At 48.3% G+C, this 12702-nt stretch overlaps 1 long non-coding RNA gene across 1 annotated transcript in view; it reads right to left on the reverse strand.

Moving 5' to 3' along the window:
- Window positions 1-9618: 9618 nt before the first annotated feature.
- The window catches only part of LOC146194419 (uncharacterized), a 30942-nt gene continuing 27858 nt past the window's right edge, over window positions 9619-12702 (reverse strand). The window contains exon 3 of the long non-coding RNA XR_014705445.1: window positions 9619-9788. This is a non-coding gene — a long non-coding RNA (uncharacterized LOC146194419). The remainder of the gene's footprint in view (window positions 9789-12702) is intronic.

A 12702-nucleotide genomic window follows, 5' to 3' on the forward strand; every position in this document is an offset into this window, starting at 1 on the left:
AGTTATCACTTTGTGTCTTGTGTTTGGGGCAGGTGATCGGCTAGGTGGGGGTAACAAAGACGACGGGTCGAGACAAGTGCTATGTAACAGACAGGGCATGCGCCCTGGGAGACATCTGCCGACGGTAGAAGCACTGGTGTGGGGACGAAGCTCCAATGCCAGGGTGAGAGAACGTACAACATGCCTCCAACGAAATTCTTTCAGGGAGCCGATAATCACGCAGAAACATTGCAGGCAGCATAATAAATATTGATAGGTTAGGGCTTGTTTACTACAAGATAAACCAATCTATCTTACCCTCGGAGAGAGCGGGGGCCGCGGCGTTAAATGTTGCTTCGAAGTCCTTGGCAATAGGTTGACGATGTTTCGCTGAAGGGCAGGTTTCTGGCTCCGTAGTTGAATCTCAATTCTCTAATATAGAACAGACATCTGGGCGAGTTGGTACGGTGATAAAATGAATAAACAGACTAGGACGAAGATCAAGAAAAAACAGGACGGGCGCTGACTCGCAACAGAAGTTTATTGAAAAAATAAACATTATAAATATCCAAGCCAAGCCGCAGTAATCCACACATTAAACAAAAAATCAGGACATGATGACCCAGCACACATACCACTTTCAAGAAACCCAACCTCATTATCTGTTAAGCGGTTGATGGTTCACTAACACATTTTCCACCTAATCGCATGATATGCCTGGCCACAATGATTTCTCGGTTAATCTGTGGCAGGTGGGCATCCAAAATACCTGTCTGTGTTAGAAAAGGATGGCAGCCATCACACCCCGTACACTGCGCAACCAGATTAGAGCCTCTACCAATCTCTAATGATCTCTCGTGCTCTCGTAACCAAACATTAATACATCTGCCCGTTTTAACCACATACGCTTGATCACAAGATAATGGAATCCTGTATATCACTACTACTTTACATGGAACATAGGAAAACTCAGGCGTCACCCGACACGAGTTTCTTTCCTGCACTTTTTTCGCTGCTTTGTTCTTAACTGTGCTACACATTTTCGACAGTTTATTTGGTGCTAAGAAAACCAAATTATCGTCAAACCTTCTGGCTACATTTTTCAAATTGTGTGATAGACCATGCAAATATGGCAGGGCCACATATCTCTCTGTACCTCTCTGTCCAGCCCTCATGCTTCCGTGAACCTGGGCACGACTGTCTTACTTTTTTGATCAGTTTATCGCATGTTCTTAATATCACGTGAACGGGAAATTCTGCGTTCGCTAGCCTAGATAGTCATTCATTAAAGCTGATTCGCATATTATGAAAGCATGCTTTTGACAGGACTGCCCCCAGGCTGGACCGAGCGATGCCATCTTTTACGAGCTTAGAATGTTGCGAACCATAATCTGGCAGCAGCTTTGCTCTCCTAAGCGAATACCGCCAACAGATATGATGGACACAAAACTTTAAAGTGTAGTCTAGAAAACGCAGTTCATTCTCTTGTGTCATTCGATCAAATGTAAATCTATGACCCAGCCTTTGCTCTTGAAAAACTAAGAATATTCATAGGTGTTGAGCTACTATTGCAACCTTTGTGAAAGACCAAGAAGTCATCAACATACCGAAAGATTCTTATCCCAATCCCTTGCAGGTTTTTCGCAATCAAGTCATCTACTCTGCTTAAAAAAATAACACTTAGAACAGAGCGACTTCTAAACCAATACAGATGCCTAATTTCGGGGCATACACGGAACTGTAGAATTCAACAAGCATACTTTTCAAATAAAAAGATGCAAATTCCAAAAACGACCCCGTTGATATACCACAGTTGTTACCAAAAGCTATTTCATCATTCTGTTCCGAAATGCACAATCGCAGGCTGGGCATGAGAGCTTCATGAGGGATCGAATAAAATTGATCCTCGACATCAATGCTAACTGTCGAGCAATCCCCTGGGTTGTCCGTTTTCAAGTACTCTACCCCTATCTCAGAGGTTTTTACAAGACACGGATCTATGAAACCCAAAGCAGACAAATGTTTCTGCATGTAGTTTGAGACAATACATTGCCAGGAGCCCTTCTAATAATTATGGCTCTAAACGGTTCCCCAGGATTATGAGTTTTCACAGAAAAAAATATGTCTAGAAACCCTGATTTTGCGTCTTTTACAGCTGTGGCTAATCTGCCTAAATTCAGTTCCCCTAACAAGCGCAAAGGCTCTCTCTTGACCTTCTTAGTGTCCTTTGACAGCACCCTAAAATCCTTCTCAAAAGCTTCCAGCGCTTTTTGGTTCTACACATCCCCGGACTGAATAACAAAACGACGGTATTTATCTGAGAGAGTGACCTTAAGATTCCTATTGAGCATGAAATCAACCACAGGTTCAATACTAAAAGACTCACGTTGGCACCGTTCTGTCCTCAAAGCAACATTCACTTATTCCGAAATGAAGAAAGTGCGCGAGCTGTCTTTCACATGCGTGGCCAATCGCTTAACCAATGCCACCTTGTCACTTGGTGACAGGCGAGGCTCCGTAGCAAACTTGGGGCCCTTGCGAAGCACAGCAAGGTGTATCTCCGGCACGCAGGCATCCCCAAGCACCACAACTTCACCAGACGTAGCTTTGTTCCTTTTCATCAGCGGAAGTCGCAGATGAACACATGCTCAGAGGAATTCCGCGTTGGATTTCCCGTTCACGTCATATTAAGAACATGTGATAAACTGGTCAAAAAAGTAAAAAAGTCGTGCGCAGGTTCGCGGGAGCAGGAGAGGGCTGAACAGAGAGATACAAAAAGATACCACAAGAATAAACACGATTCTTTTTTTGCCGTTCGTTTATTCAAGTGGTGCTACAAAAATTATAGATACCAACCTGGGATGCATAATCTGCCGCATCTCTCAATAAAACTTTCAACCTTCCATTTTTATTATAGCGCATCTTAATCCTCAAGTTATGTTACTTGTGCAGTAGCAAGGTCTACCGGGACCATAAATAGGTGAGGCATTCAGTGTGAAATTTATACATAATTTTGCGCTGTTTTCGTACAATTGGAAACTTGAAAGTATTTGTTCAAACGAAATTGCACTCATGTCACAAAGATGGGCAAATCGAATGGATAAATACTGGAATTGTGCGAAGATCTAGGTTTTTTCGTTATTTCTTTTCTTTCTATAGAAAGAAGCAGCCGAGGCAAAACGTTGAAAAACCTGACGAGGCCTCGGCACCCAAGCAAAGTTTGACAGACCAGTGAAAGATACATTATCAATCTAGGCATATACAACCTAACACAAATAATAAACGCATATGCCACAAATAAATTTTTACACATGTGAAACCACAGCAGTAAAAAAGTACACAACAAAAACAATATAAACCGTGTTAGAGACATATACAATAGAATCATAATTGGCCATCCTGTCATAAGCTGCTAACGCAGGCGATTGATTCATTTTCTCCGACCTAGAAATGCAACCAAAGTGTTAAGAACAATATAGAGAAATGTTTGAATATTAGATTGGAGAAATTCAATGTTGTTTGCAATTAGGTATGCTTTAATGTTAGGTTTGAATGCGATGCTGCTAAAGGAGAAGTCCACACTAAGATTGGGCCTGTTAAGAACAGTGGAAATATGGTAGGTTAGTGTTTGTCTGCCGTGGTTTGTTCGAACTTTAGGGTGAAGTTTCTTGTGGGTTCGAAGTTCGTATCTCGCTGGCCTATGGTGTGGTATTGATGCATGTAGCCTGTGCGGATGGATGTGTTGCAAAAAGTGGAAATATTAAATCTGATTTGATTTTAGCATATCGTGCTTGAGAAATAACGGTACAGTAGGCAAATGTTGTGGCCTACGATAATACCCTTCAATCGCTCTTAAAACCCTCTTTTGAACGAGTATCATCTCTGAAGGCTTCTGTGGGTTGTCGTACTCCAAATGAGGATGCCCTAGCGGCAAGCCTATGGCTGGCCCGCGCTCGGTCCTTGCCAATATTGCCGACTAACACTCATTGGGCCGATCTAGGCCTCCACCTCGACCCGAGGTCGGGGACTGACAATGGCCTAAGATCGGCCGATCATCGGCAATCGATCCCGGGCCGACGAGTATGGCCGACATGGCCAGCCTACTGACGCGCTGTGGTCATGCATGGGCCATGGCTCCGACTTGACCAGCCTACTTCCGCGCTAGGGCCATGCATGAGACATGGGTTACCCACACCTGGCCGAACCACTTCGGCGGTACTCGCCGTCTGGTTGTTTATCTATCGTCGGCAACGGACCTCAGGCCAACGAATATGGCCGACTTGGCCAGCCTGCTGCCGCGCTAGGGTCCTGCATTGGCCATGGCGTACCCACACATGGCCCAACCACTTCGGCGATACTCTCTGCCCGGTGGTTTATCCATGTATAACTAGTGGTCTACTCATCCATGGCCTATGGTTTACCCAATAAAACGTCTGCAGTTCGATTGTACATGGAAATTAGTGCTGTGGCAGTATATTGTAACGTAACGTTACACAGAAGGCGCTCTGGCACTCTGACATCGAAGAACACCAACAGCCAGTCAGGGCAGTACGAAAGCGGAGCACTGTTTCGCTTCGTCGTCTTCTCCGAATCGCCGGTTCAAATCTTCGTCGTCTATGAATGGCATGTGTCATTGCCCCCCTTCTTGGCAGCATCGCCTCGATGCTGCAAATGCTGCTTGATGCGATGAGCTGACAGATGTTATGCTAGGTTGGTGTGGGATACCACAACACAAAACGGGGCACCATCAGTCTCAAGAATAGTCAGCGGGGCGATCGTGGTACGGTTTCATCCGGACGACGTGTACAACATCAGTGAACTTGCGTCGTCTGCGGCTTGAGGGATCTTGGGTCGCGGATTCAACTTCGTAAGTAACGTCGCTGAGGCGGCGGAGGACACGATATGGGCCGAGGTACCGGCGCAGCAATTTTTCAGACAGCCCACGATGACGAACGGGTGTCCAAATCCAGACATAGTCTCCAGGTTCATAGACAGCGAAGCGCCGTCCCTTGTTGTAACGGTCAGCGTCTAGTTGCTTTTGTAGGTATATGCGCTGCCTTGCCAGCTGCCGTGCTTCTTCCGCACGCTGGGTAAAACTAGCAATGTCCAGGTCAAGCTCATCTTCGTCGTCGGTGTATACGGGCAGCATTGTATCCAGTGGAGTGGTCACTCGACGGCCGAAGACAAGCTCGAAGGGTGTGAGCCGCGTCGTCTCCTGAAGTGCCGTATTATATGCGAACGTGGCATATGGGAGGATTTGATACCAGGTCTTATGCTCTATATCCACGTACGTAGACAGCATGTCGTCCAGAGTTCTGTTTAGCCGTTCCACCAAGCCATTAGTTTGTGGGTGGTATGCAGTGGCCCGTCTATGGCTAGTGTGAGTAAGGTTCAGTACAGCCTTAGTCGGGCGGGCCGTAAAAGCTGCCCCGCGATCGGTAATGATAACAGCCGGAGCGCCATGACGCAACACGATGTCGTGGACAAAAAACTCTGTGACTTCGGTGGCAGTTCCATTTGTGAGCGACGCGGTCTCAGCATATCGGGTCAAGTAGTCTGTCGCGACAACAATCCAACGCTTTCCATTACTTGACTTCGGGAAAGGACCAAGAAGATCCATCCCCACTTGTTGGAAAGTTTTCGGTGGAGCGATCGGCTGAAGAAATCCAGCTGGTTTCACGGGTGGAGTCTTTCGGCGTTGACAATCACGGCAGGTTTTTACGTAAGATCGCACTGAAGGTAATAATTTCGGCCAATAGTATTTCTCCCGAATTCTTGCAAGCGTACGACTAACTCCCAAGTGGCCGGAGGACGGTTCGTCGTGACAAGCGCTTAAGATGTCAGGCCGAAGGTTCGTAGGTACTACGAGAGTGTTCGGCTCGCGTAGGCGATAACCCGTTCTATTCCGCCTTGCCACTAAATGAGTATCGCGCCGAGGCCAACGTTGCTGGCATCAGTATGTACGTCGGTTGCGGCGTCTTCATCGAAATGGGCGAGTATTGGGGGTCTGTGTAGGCGGCTTCTAAGCTCCTGGAAGGCTTGTTCTTGATCGTCTCCCAACAGGAAGGGTATGCCTTCTCTGGTTAGTGCTGTTAGTGGTTCAGTTATCTTAGAAAAATTTCGGACGAAGCGTCGGTAGTATGAACAAAGACCTAGAAATCGTCGAAGTGCCTTTTTGTCGGTGGGGCGTGGAAAATTTGACACTGCGGTAGTCTTCTCGGGATTAGGGAGAACGCCCCGTGTACTGACAACATGGCCGAGAAAGCATAGTTCCTTGAAAGCAAAGTGGCATTTCTCAGGCTTGATCGTTAGTTGCGCGCCTTTGAGTGCTTCAAGCACGATGCGCAACCGGTCCAAGTGTTGCTCGAAAGTAGGCGAGAAAATAACGACATCATCTAAGTACACCAAGCACGACTGCCACTTCAGACCTGATAAAACCGTGTCCGCCATACGTTGGAACGTGGCCGGTGCAGAGCAAAAGCCAAACGGAAGCACCTTAAACTCGTATAGGCCGTCGGGCGTCACAAATGCAGTCTTCTCTCGGTCTCTCTGATCCACCTCAATTTGCCAGTATCCGCTTTTGAGGTCTAATGAGGAGAAGTACCTGGCGTCGCGTATTCGGTCGAGGGCATCATCAATCCTGGGCAGCGGATAGACGTCCTTTTTAGTCACGTTATTTAACTTTCGGTAATCGACACAGAATCTCAAGGTGCCATCTTTCTTTCTGACAAGGACCACTGGCGATGCCCATGGCCTCGTCGAAGGCTGCATCACGTCGTCCGCAAGCATTTCATCCACTTGCATTTTAATGGTGTCACGTTCTTTAGGAGAAACCCGGTACGGGCGCTGGCATACAGGTAACGTGGTCTCATCGGTGATGATTCGGTGCTTGGCGACAGGAGTACGACCAACCTTAGAGCCTGTGGCGAAGCAGTCTGCGAAATCGCTCAGAAGAGCCGAAAGAAGATTCCTCTGATCGGGCCTCAAGTCGGGGTTAATTTTAACGGTCTGCAGAGCATGACAAGGTACGGCCTCCTCTTTAGGGTTCGCTCCGGTGGTGCATAAATGAGGCAAGGCAGTAACATCGTGAAGGACGGCAACAGCCGTGTCCTTGGCGAGATGCCGCATCTCGTTAGCAAAATTTGTCATTAGGACAGTAGCACAACTGTTCTGGAGTTGTACGAGTCCTCGAGCAACGGCTAATTCCTTCTCGAGTAGTAGCGGAAGGTGCCTATCCGCGATGCCCTCGTAATCGTGGAATAAGTCATGCTTTACAAGAACCAACACACTAGAACGTGCCGGAACCCTCACGTCATCGTCGACATACGAAAAACGTTCAGACCCGGATCTTCGTTTTCAATGCGCGCCTCGGCTCGTTTCGTCGAAAAGGAAACACGCGCTTCTTTCAGGTCAATGACAGCGCCGTTGGTCTGCAGGAAGTCTAGACGGAGGATCAAGTCTTTCGAACACTCAGGAAGCACGATAAATTCTCCGACATACACAAAACCACGGATGCCGATCCGCGCTGTGCACTTGCCTGCAGGTTCGATCAAGTGGCTTCCCGCCGTTCGAATTTTCGGGCCGGACCAATGTGTCAAAACTTTCTTCAATTCTCGGGCGAGACCGCAGCTCATTACTGAATAATCGGCACCAGTGTCGAGTAACGCGGTGACATCCACTCCATCAATCGTTACACATAAATCGGAGGTAGTATGCCGGATGCTGTCGCTACCTGACACAAGCGAAATCTCGTCGGGTCGGCCTGACGATGACTGAGGATCTCCTATTTCCGGACATCAGCGACCCTGCCTCCGAAGGCCGCTGGTATTAGCTTTCCCGGCTAGGGCTGGGAGAGGAGCGGCGTCGGGAAGAGTGGGGACTTGTCGAGCGGTAGCTCGTCGGGGACGTAGACCGACGCTCTTGGTAACCGGACGTGACGGGATACTGTCGCGCTGCAAGGTCGCTTGCAATCTCAGTAGGCCGTTCGTCATTCCGAGGGTGGAGTTCCTCCGAGGCGAAACCCCGCATGTTGACGCGGCGGTACGGGCATGCCCGGTAAAGGTGACTGGCTTCCCCACAATGATAGCACAGGGGGCGACGGTCCCGGGGCCGCCATACTTGACGGGGTCGCTGGTAGATTGGCGGAGGGGAGTAGTGAGGCCCCATGCGGCTCCATGCGAGGCCCTCCATGCGAGGCCCTCCATGCGAGGACCCTGCGGCTCCATTGCTGGAGCTGCGGCGTTGATACTATGGTCCGGCAGGGGAGTCCTACGTAAGACGGACGCGTAGGTGGGACTCGCGTCGATCGTCTGGTGGGGAACGCGCTGCTGGGGAACGTCAGCAACTTGCTGAGCTGCCATACGCACCACGTCCGGGACGACTTCAGCCAGTGAAGGAAAAGCTGTTGAGTTGCAAGGCATCCGGAGCGCTTGCAGTTCCTCCCGCACGACACAACGGATGAGATTTCGTAGTGCGTCCATGTCGCTGCCGATATGCACAGGAGGTGCGTCGGACCCAATGATGTTCACGTCACGGTTGTACTGACGGGCTCGGTGTTGCAGCGTTGTGTCCATGGTCGCTGCCTCGCTGAGAAACTCCGTCACAGTGCGCTGTGGACTTCGCACCAGTCCCGCGAAAAGTTCTTGTTTAACGCCCCGCATCAGGTGACGCAGTTTCTTATCTTCAGGCATTTGTGGGTCTGCACGCTTGAAAAGGCGTGTCATGTCCTCAAAGAACATACGCACGCTCTCGTTCAGGCGCTGATTGCGCGAGTGTAGCGCAGCTTCTGCTCGCTCCCGGCGGTCGGCGCTAGGAAAGGTGGCTTTGAAATCACGACAGAAGGCTGCCCAGGATGGGAAGGCAGCCTCATGGTTTTCAAACCATGTCCGTGCAGACTCTTCAAGGGCGAAGTACACGTTATGAAGCTTACGCTCATCAGTCCACCCGTTGTAACGAGCAACTCGCTCGTAGTTCTCAAGCCAGTCCTCGGCGTCCTCGAACACGTCGCCATGAAAGGAGGAGGGGTGTTCGCGGCTGATGACACAGGATGTGGGTGGGAAGCCTGCTCTCAGATGTCATTGCAGCAGGTTCGGCGGCCGTCTGAGGATGCGTCGTCCTGGTAGCGGCCGGAAGGGGTCCGAATTCAGGGGGCTCTCCACGTAGGCGGCGGCCGAGGCGTTGATGTACGGGGATAAGCTCCATATTGGCAGGTTGATTATGCAGGACTGGATCGATACCTGGCAATTCCTCCACCAGATTTGTAACGTAACGTTACACAGAAGGCGTTCTGACACTCTGACACCGAAGAACACCAACAGCCAGTCAGGGCAGTACGAAAGCGGAGCACTGTTTCGCTTTGTCGTCTTCTCCGAATCGCCGGTTCAAATCTTCGTCGTCTATGAATGGCATGTGTCAATATTTAAATGCACATCTTCTCCTCCAAGCGGGCTGTAACTTTGTGGCATCAGCAAAGGTGTTCTCTGGGCAGGTGAAAAGCAGCCCATACGTATGCAGCTTTAAAAAGCCTGCGCATCGACAAATGCAAACAACACTTTGTATTGGTTTTTCTTAAATAATCGAAACAGGCTCAAAGTCCACCTAATAAAAAAGTAGCACGTACAGCTTAATAAGTTTGTGAGGCTTCAGAGCAATTTATTCCGGCTTTCAGCTTTTAGGCTGAGTTGAAGATGTCACGTTTCCCTGCTCGTTATTCCCGCCGTCCCATTATTTCTCTGTTACGAGCCATCGCTTGATTGCAGCCACGGACTTCCTGACGTTACTCAGGTACACGCTGTCTCTATTCAGGCATCCTAGAAAATATGCGAAAGAAAATATCAGACTTTATTCCGTATTCATATGAATAATTTGCTAGCTAGTTAAAGTGCTGAAAGGCTGTGAGTTAAGCAATTATATGGCCCTTCAGTAGGATGAGTGGCGAGCTTCGATGATATAGTCATCGGATGATATCTGAAGTCGATTGAAATGTGAGGTGCACCATTTTTACACATATACTGCTTGTCCGAGCAAATTTGATCCATGGGCTAACGAAGACATTTCAGAGGTAGATGAAGGAAATAAGGCACATATTGCTGGAAGCTTCCTTGAGCGCCACAGAAAAGGTTTTGTTTGCAAACCATAATTGACATTATTTGCCTAAATTACTGAGTAACGACTTACACTATAAATGATGTTTGCTACTTTGAAAAGTACCGGCATCAACCACCTTTCATTATTAGCGATAAACAACCCTCACCTCCACATGTTTTTCTCCAGATACAGTAGGAAACCCTAAAAATATCAAAAATGAGATGGCCGGAGAACACATTTGCGGCCTTGGCTTGGCTCGCCTGCCCTGGCCAGCGGTAAACCTATACGTTGCCTATTGTTTCTTCGCCGCGCTAGCACAACCGTTCAACATGACTGTATTTGTTTTTTACAGTATTCGGGAGGTACGGGGTTTGATCCCCAGTGCCGCCGGGTACCCACCGGTTTCCAATGGGTACAAGATTTCCCCCGGCCTGATGCTCGGCTCTTCTGGGGTGTAATGCTTGCGAAAAGGGGCCATGAACCAAAATGTTGGTTCAATAAGAAAAAAAAAAGGGCCACATAATGGGCTTTTGCCGCACAAGGCAGACTTATTGTTGCCGATGGCGGAACTGATCACTGCCACATCGGCGCAACTATTTGGGACCTATGACCCCTTTCCCAAACATTTCACCCCAAAGAGCCGAGCACCAGGCCGGGGGAAAGCTTGTACCCATTGGAAACCGGTGGGTACCCGGCGGCACTGGGGATCGAACTCCGTACCTGTGTGTGTGTGTGTGTGTGTGTGTGTGTGTGTGTGTGTGTGTGTGTGTGTGTGTGTGTGTGTGTGTGTGTGTGTGTGTGTGTGTGTGTGTGTGTGTGTGTGTGTGTGTGTGTGTGTGTGTGTGTGTGTGTGTGTGTGTGTGTGTGTGTGTGTGTGTGTGTGTGTGTGTGTGTGTGTGTGTGTGTGTGTGTGTGTGTGTGTGTGTGTGTGTGTGTAAAACTTGTGTGTGCATTGTCATTTGTTTTTGTGTACTGCTGCCCAAAGACAACATGGTTGTTCCTGCGCACATTAAATAAAGTTTGATTTATTGATTATAATTATTATTATTAATTACAATAACAAGAAATATATTGATTAATAACAATTGGTTCACAGGAAGGGAATGGCGCAGTATCTGCCACACTTGTTTCTGTGGGCAACTGAACCGCTCTGGGGGCGGTAGATGCTAGTCAGAACAGCCCGCTTTCTATATAAGCGCATAACAGCACAGTATACATCCATTAGTTAATATCCCGACAGGGCTAGCTGCATGAACCGCCTCCAACGCTCTCATAGTACTCAACCTATGAAAATAGGGAGGTCTAGGACCTGATAAAATAGAGAATGATACTTTTGACTTAAAAGAAGAAAATTTTAAAGAATACTCTTTTGATTTCCCTCTGTAGTAGAAATGAGCTCGTTAAAGCTAGTTTCTCTAGTTGCGAGTATTTTTTTAGGATCGGGTCTTTAATTATATTGTGAGCTTTTGTTTTATCCCAGCTGTTTACATCTCCCGCCTTTGAGCAATAAGAGGAGACGGATTTCCCCCTCTAACATGTGCACGCATCGCGGCCGCCCTTCTCACATTAAAACGCATCAAGTAAGGTCTGAATCGGTGTTTAATAAAGCGTAACGGGCATGGCTGTGTATACGTAGAGACAACAGCTCGATACTGTACCTCTGCACAGAGTGTCATACAGTATGTATGCGTCAATATGACGCTTTGTAAAACGAACAGCGCAAAATCAAAGTCCTTCATTCTAAGGTAAGCAAGGAAAACAATGTAGAACTTTCATTGCTTCTCCTGCCCCCGTTTTTGTTGTCAATAGAGATGCCAACATTAGTTTAATAAACAGCTCTGGAAATGATCCCATTGTTCCATTATTGTTCATAAACAAAGAACATCCCTCTGTCTGTTTTAGTCGATATATCTGTTGGAACCAGCTGCAGAATTGCCTCCAGGACGGTTCAGGTAGATGAGAATGAATATTGATTGTTCGGCATACATGCGCAGTGCTCCGAGTAGGCGTAATTGCCAGGCTGTCTTCAACAATGCTCTGGCGCCAGAATCAAATACACGTGATCACTCTCTCTTTTGTCTCTAGCGGATACGATGCTGCCGCCGCAGCACCGGCTCACAATAAAATAGGACGGAAGGACTGTCACGGCTTCGTTATTCAGAACGTAGACTCCTCTGAAGAAACGCTCGTACTGTCGGAAAAGTATCCTTCGCAAGATGCTACCTAACGTCGTAATACCTTTTCACCTGCCGGTGTGGTTGGCGTGCTTGTCCGTTATTCTATCAACCACAGAACAAACTCCGCCGATAGGTGTGAACAGCAGCCCTGTAGTTGACGTTCTGTGTTTCCCTGAGATGAACGGAGAGGCAGCGACAGAACTCCGGCGGATCGCTGCCAAGGTGCGTCGCCATTGCGGCCAGTGGCCTCAGTACTTTCGTCTACTCGACGAGGACATCATTCGTGGAGTAAGAGTTACGGTTGTCCTGCCGTCAACTTTGTTCTCTGAGGCAGTATTCGCTGCCGCCATGCAGTCGCGACTGAATAATTTTCCGCTCGTCCGCTGGGTTGCGCAGAGCTTGACAAGACAAGATGGAAACGCCAGCACGTACTACATATGCAGATCCCCTAACGACGCTA

This window comes from Amblyomma maculatum, chromosome 3, assembly GCF_055883805.1.
Source record: "Amblyomma maculatum isolate TAMU_Amacu chromosome 3, ASM5588380v1, whole genome shotgun sequence".
Classification (NCBI taxonomy): Eukaryota; Metazoa; Arthropoda; class Arachnida; order Ixodida; family Ixodidae; genus Amblyomma; species Amblyomma maculatum.